Source organism: Symphodus melops, assembly GCF_947650265.1.
Source record: "Symphodus melops genome assembly, chromosome: 7".
Lineage (NCBI taxonomy): Eukaryota > Metazoa > Chordata > Actinopteri > Labriformes > Labridae > Symphodus > Symphodus melops.
In genome coordinates, this window is record NC_136697.1 from 20,262,291 (window position 1) to 20,275,197 (window position 12,907).

A 12,907-nucleotide genomic window follows, 5' to 3' on the forward strand; every position below is an offset into this window, starting at 1 on the left:
AGTGTAGTTGTCTAACAACTCGTGCTAAAAACCTAACCAAAAAGAATTCTTTCCAGCTTCCCTTTCCTGTTTATCATTTGGTCGTCCGTTATGTTTGTGATGTGACAATTTACACAGTTTAAGGTTACATGTTGGGATTGTCATTGACTTGTTGCATTCTCTTTAACTGTTCTTTAGGGCATGTTGTTATATAATCACCTCAAATTTGTGTTTGAAAGCTTTATTTTCAAGATTTCTTTTATATGCTATAAGAATCTATCTCAATAATATAAGACGATTGAAGCCTGCTGCTACATTGGAAGTGTCACAGAAGAACAGTTGAAAAGAAACAACAATTTTGCAAGAAGATATCCATCATTCAGAATTGATTTCAAATATTAATCACTATTAAACCAAGCAGTTCTTTGTCCTTTCAAATCTGACTTCAAACAGAGAAACAAAAACAAGTGACATGACTACCAGAAAACACTGACTCGCTTCCTTAGTTTTTTCCAAGAAGGTGCAGAGGTTCATGTTTCTTGCCTTTGCAAACATTTGTCAGAACATAGCAATGAAACATCTGAAAATATGTGTGACCCATCCAGAGTAAACAACCACATTCCGCAGAGACTGATATTCCCATTTAAAGGTTGCAGGTTTTGGACATTGTAAATGCAGATTTATTTATTCCACGTGGAGCATGCATTGAGCGCTACCACAGGTTTAGGTAAGTGATATATTTTAAGTCAGTTGAAGGTTCAGTTCACACACACTAACCGGACAACACTGAATTTAGTGCATCATTATTATAGGATACAGATGCCTCAGAAATCCTTTAGTCCTCATTATTTTGGTTCCAGCAAGGTGACTGATTTAACCCTGCTGCCGACTTACATTTTATGTAACTTCTTAATTTTTGTATTCGATGTTAAGATGAACCGAATCTACTTATTTAGGAAAATATTCAGTACAAAAAGTATTGAACTTTACACTACTAAAATCAATAACAATTTGTCAAGAACTCAAATGATACAACTGCAGGTGAAAAAAATTGAAAACAGTCAAATACAGATTTTTCAGGATTTTCCTTTGACATCTTTTAGCTCTTGTTTTGGTTGAAGCCTGCTTTTACTGCTCTCATGAATTATTTCCAGAAGAAGTAAGTAATTGTTTTAAGTTCAAATAAGGCCTACATGTACACACCCCATTTATACATAAGCTTCTATAGCAAATGGCCATTTTTAAAACTAACTAGCTGCCTGAATTATATTAAAATATTTCAAATTGTATATGTGTAAATAAGCATCTGTATGTACACATGCTAGCTACAAAACTTGTTGATCTATGCTAACATTATGTTTTTGCTTTTTTTTTCTGCTGCCCCCAAGTGGCCAAAAGTTTGGTTTCTTTTTTTTCTCAATTGCAAATTGATGAATATCTTTAAATATATTTATCTTTCTTTTCTTCTTTGAAATGCGCAGCTCTTTGCTCTTTCTCAAACGTCCTTGTTCTCTGTCAGATTTGCACTCACAGCTGGTTGAAAATAATAGCCCCAAGCTAGCGTGTCTGTGGGCTCCACTTTGACAGCCAGTCACGGTAACTGAATAGCTCGGTGCTGTCTGCCAGCCTCCATCCATGTTCCCATCTCCCTCACACTCTCACCCTCTGTTAACCACAAACCTGGTGGTGTATTTGGACAGTGATAGGCACTAATGCAGCAATACTTCACAGCATTAAAGCTGTTAAGTGTTACAAACCTGCACATGAGGGCTTGTTGAGCCTGAATTTCCATTTGCAGGATTTTCTGCGCTCCAAAAAAAACAACAACAGAAAGTCCTAAAGTGAAACAAACTCAAAGCTAAACATAAATCCACGTTATCCACTGCTAACCACATTACATTAATTCTATGTATTTCAATCCCATGACAGCATTGAAGTGAAAGTCTTATATTTCAACCAGTGTAAAACTTGTTCAGTTCAAGCCCAAGGCTGCCTCTCAGCTTTGCCTGTTTGACAGCTAAATGAGCAGCAATTGACCTGGCGGAGCTCCAGCTCGCCTGAGCTTCTCATAACAGCAGGAAGTACGTACATGACTAATGCCTGCACACACTTTTTTTTCCCTTCTCTGTCTGTTATTTTCCACCCTTGAGTCTTCATGCAACATCTAAGACTGGAAGGGAAATCTAACCCAAAAAATGTGAAAAAATTTACTCATAACGTAAAAGGAGAAAAATGAGCCACTACGTTTTCAACCTTTTGCCTCATGGCAGATTTGGGCGCTCTCGACTTTTTCAGAGGAAAATGCTCAGTTAATGAAATTAACCATCAGGTCCTGAAGGGTTGCATCTTGTGACAATTACAAGTAGCCAACCAGCCTTGATATCTGATTCTGCACAGTACTAACTTTTATGAAGTTCCTCTAAATGACATCAACAATGGAAGCTCACCTCCTGGGTTTTCTCAGCAGGTATTATGATTAAATCCCCCACATCAGCAAGTATAGGCTTGTTCTTTAGACTGACAGTCATATTGTATACTTCGACACAGAGTGCTGCATGGCTGGACCTACAGCTCCTGCATTTTTGATGCATTTACCTCACCCTTTACGAACAGATTGGTCTGATGTTTCGGGACCATCAAACCTTCCCTGCTCCTCCTCATCTTTTTCTCACTGTCTCCAGAGCTGCCAGTGGGAGAGGGGCCCTTCTCTTGTGATTACCCCGTGATTTTAACAGCCGCAGCTGGGCTGTATTTTGGCTAGACACTTTTTCTTTTTGGAACCAGGCCAAGGGCACACATGATTGGTCGGGGTCTGTCTGGGGCGTGCACATGGTTGGTTTATCCTCGTTTGACCTGCACTGTTCAGCAACCTGCATAAAAATGGCTGCATTTACTAAACGCTTGGATCAGTTTGAATACTATAATGTTCAAGGGTTTGGATCAGGACTCGGTAAGTTGATCTCTTGACCTGCGGGAGGGTTTCCTCAAACTGACGTCAGATTTGTGCAGGCGGCATGAAGAGGCAGTGGCAGGCAGGAAGAAGGGAAGAGGGAGACGCAGAAGAAAGTAAGAGAGGAGGGATCATCTTGGGCGGACCATAATAACGATAAAAGGGAGCTTCAGATGGAGACTTTCCACAGAGAGCCCGTTGCTACTTGTCTGCAGCAGATTTTTAAAAATACTGGCATTTATAAGGACAATCAAGCACTTTCTGGGTTCAGGGCAAAAAGGAGACCCATCAACCATTACAGCTATTTTAACAATCTTTTCATCATTTCTTTTTCTTTTTACTTACATTTACACTCCTCTTTTGAGGCACATCCATCCACTCTGTCTAAAAAGCATTTGGACTGTTTTTGTACTGCTTCATATCTTTGATAATATCCCCGCTTCTCATCATCCTCCAAGACTTTTATTAACATTTCAAGTTTTCTAGCTTTTTCAGCTTTTAACCAATGAATGGTTGCTTTTTCAACAGCTATCCATGAGATTTATGCTTTCTTTGTAAAATGTTGATTTGTATTTGGTCAAATGAGATGTGCCACTTCACAAACGTACACAGTGCAGCATAAACAGTACCAAAGACAAGAAACAACAGACAGTCTTAGGTCGGTTTCAAAATGAAGACGACATGTTTGTTTTTTCCCACTATAGTTTGAGACAGTTAACCATAAGATGTACCTAGAAGTGCATTTATATAATTCATCTGATAAACAGAAGCAATTACTGACTATTTCAGTCAGATAAGTTGCTTTGAAATTTTCTTTGATCTTCTATATTCTCCAGGGAACTTCTTCTTTTCTTTTTCTTTTTTTTACCCATGTGCTTATAATCAGTGATTCAATATTTGAGAGACTTTATTCCATGATGCTTCAACTGCAAATAAAACGTAATGGTTTCACTTATAACAGCTTTGCTTGCACGATTCTGAAGATTTTCAACCTACAAACCAGCCAAATATAACCTGAAACATACATCTATCCCCAGATAAAGTCTCAATCAACAACACGTGTGTAAAACTTGATGAAAAATCCTCAAAATAAGCCTAATTACAAACCCTGGGGATGGTTTACATTTGCCTGTGAAATAAATCAGCAACATAATTTGGTTGAGGTTTGGCCACAGCAGCCAAATCACTTCTGCAGAAACTCCTAACCCACTAAATCTGTAACAGACCAACGTCGCAGAAAATCAGCAGATGTAACAGCCTAAGGAGCTCTTTAGCTTTATTTACCTCTCAACATGGTACCAGGCAATGTAAGCTGCTGCTGCAGCTCTTTAAATGGCTCTCTGTGGACTCGTAGTCAGGCCTGGACTGGAAGACCAAATGAATGCTTCGCCTGCTTGGAAGCAACAGACCCTTTAACTATAAATTATTTAATGTCAGGAAGAGGGAGCACTAAAAAATTCAAAGCAGCAGAAATGGTTTTAAACCTCCCATTTGTACTGCATAAAGTCAACATATACCTTCGAACAAAGGGCGCAACTTCTAATTCTATCATTAACAAATCTAGATTTGTTTTCTTGTTCTTTTGTCAGTTGGATAAAATAGAAGAACTAAAACTCATTTAGAGAACTGGATGTAACAATCTTATCAAAGCTCAGCAGAGTAAGATTCAATTTTAAGGAGCTTTAAATGAAACATGGTATTCTTAGGTTTCTTGTCATTAATGATTTTCTTTCTGTCAATCACCTTGATTATTCTCGACAGACTTAAAGGTTATTCCTAAAAAGGACAAAATTGACAAACTTAAAAGAAAACTAAATTTTTTGTCTTTAAAATGAAAAACATATTTATTGAAATTTAACTAAGTAAGTTTCACTTGATTAAGTGAATTAATATTATAAACATAAATGTAATATTTTATTATACACTACATAAAGTCTTCTTTAAAATATTTTTGATGTGTTAGATGTGAGCGCAGGATTATTTCTAAGATGACGGCCAGCCATTGTTTTGTTTGAAGTCTTGTTGTTTGTTCTTACAGTATGTTAGTCGGCCAGAGGAAATCAATTCACACACACACACACACACACACACACACACACACAGACACACACACACACACACACACACACACACTGATCCTAACGTAGCCAAAGACAGCCTTACTCTCCACACAGGTTGGTGATTGCCGGCTGTCAATGTACTGCAACCCTCTTCTAGGAAAATGTAGACTTGCAGCCAAGCAGCAGCAATTGTAGTTTCCCACACATAAATGAAGGTATAGGCAGTTTATGGGGCTCGGAAAAATGCAATAAAAAAGCCTTTCTGTGAATGCAGCCATCTGTGGGACTTTAGAAGAACTTCCTGTAAACAAGACTAAGAACAAATCCTTTCACATTTTTCCAACACTCAACCGCCGCCTAGAAATACACTTTCATCTTTGTTTTCCTCCATTTTCTCCCCTTTTGCTTTCAGCCTTAGATCTTTGAGTCTTCGGTTTCTCTCTGTGTGCCTTCTCCAGACCTGTATCTCTGGCGCTCTGTCTTTCCCTTCACTACAGCTACCCTGACGTAATTATCCTTATTTTTCTGGTCCTGAATCCAATTTTTGAAAACCCATAGGGTAGCTTATTTCTCCTTGCAAAGTATAGGGGAGATACAGCTTACTGTATTTTGGAATGACATAGAAGTTATAGCCTTTTAAAAAAATGTGAATGTTTAAACTTGTTGAATAGAAAAACTTTTGAAAATGTTTCATCTAAATATCACAAAATTTACAACACGTTTTTAAGTGTTAATTTAAAAACACAATATTTCGTAGATGAGCCTCATGACATATTTGATTTGGGAGAGATTTTCCTGCTTTCCGCTGTGTACATATGAGACCTAATAAAATGAAGTCAGCCAGGCCTGGAGAGTGTTTCAGTACACCTCTGCTGATGTGTCTTATTGTATTAGAGCCACAGCTGATGTAAAACAGTTTTACAGACAAACAAGCTGCAGACAAACTGCATGAAATCCAGTTCAGATCATTTTCCTGTTATATTTCCAACTTTTTTCACCCCTGTTTGTCACAGATTGAAAATACATTGGAGAAGTTCAAGTGGAGAAGTTCATGTTTGAAACTTTGCACTGCATATTCAACATTCAGTCATTATAATACCTCAACACTTTCCTAGACATAGAGTCCCTGCTGCTATGTAACATCCAATGTAAAAAAACATAATGTATTTCAAAATTGAACCCCACATATTGCCAAAGAAAAAAAGTCGCTTCAAAGACAGCTGCGTGCCTTTTTTATAGTTGAGATGTCACTCACAATTTATCTTCACGTCAACGCTAATTTGTCACAATGAAATGCTACAGCTCCATCCAATCCTTTGTTCAGTTCTTGAGTTTGTTAACTCTGGCCTGTCTTAACACACTGCGTCCTGGCATACAGACCGAGGCAGGTGTGTGTTTTCAGTCAGTGTTCAGTGTGTTTGACTCCAGTCTTCTGCTTAGTATCAGTCTGATTTTTTTTTACGCTTGCTGAGAAAACCTAGATATACTGTACCTAACAGTGTGGCCAACTGGGCACTAATAAATTGGGGGAGACCATTATGTTTGTGTGTGTGTGTCTATTTGCATGCGTGTGTCTGTGTGTTTGTGCCTGCGTGTGTGTAAATGTGAATAATGAATCATGTCAAGTTAAAAACACTGGCTACTTCCTCTGTCTGTTTCAACGTTTTAATGTGGAAAGAGGAAGGAGGATTGCTTGAGGTGGAAAAATAGAAAAAGTTAGACAAGAGAAGCTGCATGTCGGGGGTCTCATATTCAGTTTACTTCTTTGTCTTTATTATTACCCAAACACCTCTCTAAAAAAAAATATCTCCAGTTAAAGTTACAGATAATCATGATCGACCCGGAGTGACAATGAGTGCAGAGAAATTTTGATGAAAGTAACCCTTGGAAAAAATGAAGGCTGAAATAATGAGGAAAGCCAAGCTTCGCCAAAGAAATTATGAATGGAGATGTTATTTATATTCCAATCAGTTCAGAAAATGGAAAGTCTTTCAATCTTTGGCAAACACTCATGTAAAAAGACAACAGTAACAGGCTTAAAACTACCAGCAGATTCAGACTATGAAAATTGTATTTAGGAAGACTTTGCCAAGACATTTCGCAGCCTCACCAAGGTGAGAGAAGTACAATCTGAAGTCGCCACGTAAACAAAGGATGCAAGTAAAATGCTCTTATAGGTGCAAAATTGGCTTCACACATGATTTGTTTCTTGCCTGAGTCAAAATTAGCTCACCAACTTCAGATCAACCAAGCATACAGACAAATTAGTTAGTAAAAAGTGACATTAAATTATACATTTTAGTAATCGTGAAAACCAACTTTTACAATTTTGCATTGCTAGTTTTACCCTAATAACATAAAATCCAACATCTAATCCCTCACTGGAGTCATGTACTTGCATAAAAAATGAAGTAACCGACCACAACAAAAAGACAAATAGTTAAAAGTGCAGACATTAAAGTTGTACGAATAAAAAACACATTAGCAGGTAGGAATTCATAGGAGTAAATAACTTTTTATCTAATTTTATCTTAAGTTGTGAAGAAAATATCTCGTAACCGTAAGAAAAAATAAAGACATGTTAAACCTGCTCAGCTCTCTATAAAGCATGGATCGCCCTCAACTCTTTCATTTTCAGCTTCACATTGGCCGCCATATCCAAACTTCACTCACCTTTAAAACTTTGGAAATGATCATAATCTTCAGGGAAGCTTTGCACGCTGCTCAGAGCAGAGACGGTTAGAGGGAGAAAAAAAAAAACCCTGTAGCCTTTATATGTTCAAACTGAAGAGATCCCAGAGTCACAGCACAAAGACAGCACAGGTCACAGTTGTACGAACATGTTGCCTGAAAAAGCCTCCAAGCTCAAGTCCAACCCCAAACTGTGTCCAAGTGTCGCTCCACCTCCTCCAAAATGCACTCCAAGTTCAAGGGTGTGGACTGAGTCAAAGCTACGGAGTCCCACATCATTCACACAAGTTTGCCTCTTGAAAGCCACACCCAGAGAGAGAGAGAGAGAGAGAGAGAGAGAGAGAGAGAGAGTGAAAGAAAGAGAGAGAGAGAGAGGGAAACACTGAAGTTTTCCTTAAATAACAGCAGAGTAGGAGTGAGGAAACTTCTGGTTTCAGGGTCACCCAGAGCCTCGAAATAACCTGCCAGTGGGCTCTGCTCTGAAAAGAAAATCATGACGCAGAGCAGCGGTCACTTCCAGGATGTTTACGTTATCTGGCAGACGCTCTGTACTTTTTTAAGATGACGGTAGGCGTTTGGTGGGCTCTGGCGTTAAACATCGCATTACAGAGATGACAGAGATTAGTTTGTGTGTGTTTGTATGTATGTGTTTCATGCCTCCACACGTCTTCACATCCGTCTGCGTAGCGTGTACATTTGCAAACATGTGCATAGGTTTGTGTGCGTGTGTTTGAGTGGGCATGGCTGCGGCCTATAGTTTGGAGCCGCTGATGGCTAACAGCTGCCATCTCTTTCCTGTCTGAGTGGGTACACAATCCATGCTATCACACAGTAATCATAAAGTATGCCTACATCTGTTTGACGTTAAGCAAACACGTGTGATCCCAGAGCAATTCTTCTGCCCCCGCCGTTTATTTGATCTCGCTTTATTATAATATCACATAAAGAACTCTGGTGGCTGCTTTCATCAGAAGAGGTTTTTATAATGCTGCGGGTAGAGAATATAGTGCTAGGAGGGAATCAAACTCCTATTCCTGGCAGTGTTTGTGCCACGTCCTACCTTATAAATAGAGTTGACATCACAGCCAGTTGCAAACAAATGTGGATTCAAGTAGTCAAAACTCACACAGAACAAAACATACTGGAAAAACAGGAAAGTTGGCATTTGCCATGCTGTTTAAAAGGACTCTCATTGTTTTCTCTTAAAATTATGAAGTTACTCGAGCTAATTTATTTGGTTATTGTTGTCAAATCCCACAGAAAGACCAAAACCACCAATGAATATCAATTTAAGAATCCCTTTGGGGACTGAAAGAAACAGAAAGAGATTTTTTTTTAAAGCCCTTTAGCTACTGACAGACTGAGATTTTTCACACTCACAAAAGTTTATTGCAGGTGACACTGAGTGACACAGAAGTAATGATGTTGGAATGATATGCATGTACAGTGAGAAATTAGGAAACTAGTAAATCGTAGACTGCAAGAAAATCAACATGCAGCGTCATCAGTATGCGTCAACCTGATCGAGCTGAGCATGGTCGTCGGCAGAAATCAAGCTTTTGACATAGGGGCCTTCATACGTCTGTTTGGTCACACTGATTAGTGAGGTATTTCATACTGCATTTCTACTATTGGTACATAGTTGGTGTAGATTTCAGATGCGTTCACATCATCCTCAGTTTCAGACACTGCCATATATTTGTGGAAGGCTGACTTTGATCACAAGATCAGTCATCTTGGACCCTCTGTCACTGAGCCACATCGGACCATCGTCACAACCACAGATGCTGCCACGAATTATCATCTTTTGTTGTGTCAACCCAAAATCGTGCTGTCTGTACTTGTCTCTACTGTAAAAAGCTTCACACTGTAGGCTTTAACAATCATGTCTCAGAAAACAATTCAGTTCACATACATTCACTTGTTTGGGACTATTTACTGCAGTGGATTATTACACGTTATGGCGAGTGCAAGTTTTTGAAACAGCCCATGCAGCTTATAACCAATCAGTCATCCCAACTGACCGACTCAAACCAACAATGAGCTGAGATACTTTCATATTTCCTTTGCATGTCTGTTGCTCTCCTCTCATCCAATTTATTTTTCAAAAGAATTCAAAAAGAAAAGACACCGCAGACTTTAGCAAACCTCCCTCAGTCAGATAATTCATGTACAATTTATTTATTGTGTTTAGAAACTATTTCCTACACATTTAGAGCTGAAATTAATATGTTCTTTAATGATTGATTTAAGTAATGTTACAGTAAGCTTATATATTAATATAAATGAACAAGTTCAGCAGTCTGTCTGATTTATTTCTAATAGTTTGTATTAATTGGTTAATCAAGCAAGAAATGCTCATGTCCAACTTTAGCTCTCTGGAGAGCAACAGTGGAAAATACAAATATTCATAATGAAAGTATTTTATATACAATCAATGATTAAAGAATGGAAAATATGCTGGTAAAAACACAGGATGCAAAGACAAAAAAGGGAGCACTTGATGGCTGTTCCGTCATGAGCCCGGGTCTGCTGAAGATTTCTGCCTGTTAAAAGGAAGTTTTTTCTTGCCACGCTATGATGGATTAAGCTGGGCTCTTGTAATATAGCCATCAGTAAGGTCCTTTACCTGCTTTTTGTAAACAGAACAATGACCATGGTCTTGTTACCTGCTCTTTTGTTAATGTTAACAGACAAACAGTAAGGTCCTTTACCTGCTTTTTGTAAAGTGTCTTGAGATAACACCTGTTATGAATTGACGCTATATAGATAAAGATTGATTGATTGATTGATTGATTTTAAATGATGGTGCACTTAAGCCATGTTTTTATTGTGCCTTCCTTTTTGGTAGCATTTTAGTCGCATATAATCTGCTGTTTTCTTACACACATATACTGTTGAAAACCCGAAGCAAATGAATAAAGTGTATTCAATCATTGCAAAAAAAAAACGAAAGAAAGAAAGAAAGAAAGAAAGAAAGAAAGAAAGAAAGAAAGAAAGAAAGAAAGAAAGAAAGAAAGAAAGAAAGAAAGAAATATACAAAGAATTAAGAATCTGGTTTTGTTGCCAAGTATATTTACAAATAAAAAGATTTTTTCTTGGTGCAAAACAATTAACAAAGGGGATAAGCAGAACTATCAGAAATCGTGTCATCACTTCGCAAAGAAAAAGGAGACTTTCTTCAGACCAAACAATGAAGACTCATGACAGATGACTTTGCAGCTAATGTGTTAAAACAAACAGCTCCTTTCCTCCAGTGTTTAATATTTCCCATCCAGGGACTTCCTTTGGCTTGTATTAACAACACAATCAAGGCAGAGTTCATACTTGTAGCATTTCAGCAGCAATCATTCATAAAAATGACCATCAAAACCAGAGTTGTTGTTTGGCGGGTCGCCAGTCCGGGTGATGTTTGTCCATTAGTTTCTATTTATGGCCAAATATTATGTTGCTAGGGAACAGCCGGCTCTGTCAAAGTTATCAAATTAACATTAAGAGCTCGGCAGGCGGCAGCAACATATATGCCAAATCTCATCATTTCCCTTGTACAGATCCTGTGACGCATCAGGAGACGCACAGAAATGTTCAGGCAAAGATGCACTAAGCTGCAGCTGGAAGTGAAGCTGACAAGCAACAGCGCTAACAAAGAAACACAAACTCCAGTAAAGAGTGTTTATTGTCTGGTCGGCATTATTCACTGTGGCTAAATGGATGCTTATGGATGCTGTTGACAGAGCCAAGTCCAAGGAGCCTTATAAAGTGCTATCTCACAAAGAAACAAACTATTAAAGAGTCTTATTTGGTCTGGCAGGTGGCCCAGATGGCAAGTAAAAACGAAGGCAGCCTACGCACAAACTATCATTGACAAAAAAGAAAAAGAGGCCAGGAGCGGCAATCACAAGAGGAGGAACACTTTCACCTGTGCTGACGCAAAAAAAGAAAAAAAAACGAGTGTCAGGCAAAATATATGAATGTAAGAACAAGATTTTTAGTTCTTTTGGCGTCTCCATTAATCCGCTCCCTGAAGATTTGCACGGTTGCACATGTTGTACAGAACGGACGTTTTTAAGGAAGTTTTGAGTATTACCAGTGCTCACTTTGTCTGTCTGTGTGTGTGTGTGTGTGTGTGTGTGTGTGTGTTCCTGTTTCCCTGTGTGTGTATGAATGAGTCATCCCGGGGTGACCCCACCCTACGTGGGCGGTTGATTTGGCAGGCTGGGAATATTTGGCCTCTGTCAGTCTGCCGGTCCCAGACAGAGCTGCTCCCATAACTGGCCTCTTTGTTCCAAATGTCACTCCTCTCAAAGGAAGAGACGCGATCCTGTCGCCGCCTCTCGTGATCCTTCCTGCCATCTTTTCTTTGTCTCTATGAGCCCGACCCACAAAACACTAAAGTCTGCCGCCATAACAGTCATTAAACTTAAACTCCTCTGTTTCGTTTCAAATAAAGCAGCCTCAGGGCTGCAGAGGAAATGTATTCATCTTTTTTCAGAAATATCTTTCTTCTTTTTTAAATTAAATGTATCATTTTGATCGCCTGGGGAAAAAAAGTACAAGATTGATTTAAGTTAAAAGGCAGAAAGAGAAATTGATGCTCCCCTTTACTTGTAATCTATTTGACTGTTATGTAGATTGTACTTCTCAGTCCTTTTCTGCCTTAGTTCCTTGTTCACATTTCCGGCCAATAAGCCAAAGTTTTGCTTTTGTGTGGACTTTTAAAGCTGTTTTGCAGCAAATGTACAACTCCATTTACATGTACAAAAATGTGATTGAGGCTCTCCAGTTGAGGACAATCAAACAACTACCTGATCTACTTGCACACTTGTGTGGTATCAAACTGGTTCAAAACCACTTTAATGGATACTTGATTATAGCTTTACATAACCAACTCTTGTGTTAAGTGTCATGTTCAAAAATGTACCATTTACATCCCTCTCAGTTACAAAGCAACAACTGTTAAAAACTGGGCTTCTTGACCTTTTTTGCTCCTTGCTCACTTTTGGGTGTCTTTCTGCAGGCTAGCTGAATGGAAGACGTTCGGAGGGTATTTAAATGAATAAAATAAAGGATAGACTATAAGTAGGTTATCTACTTGGAGGTTATTATTACACACGTTAAGCTTTTCATTGCAGCTCCGTCCTCTTCAAAAACTGTCAAGCAGCATGTCTGTTTTTTATTCTCATTAGCAAACAAGTTGCAACTAAAATAAGTCATTTATTTTAATCGC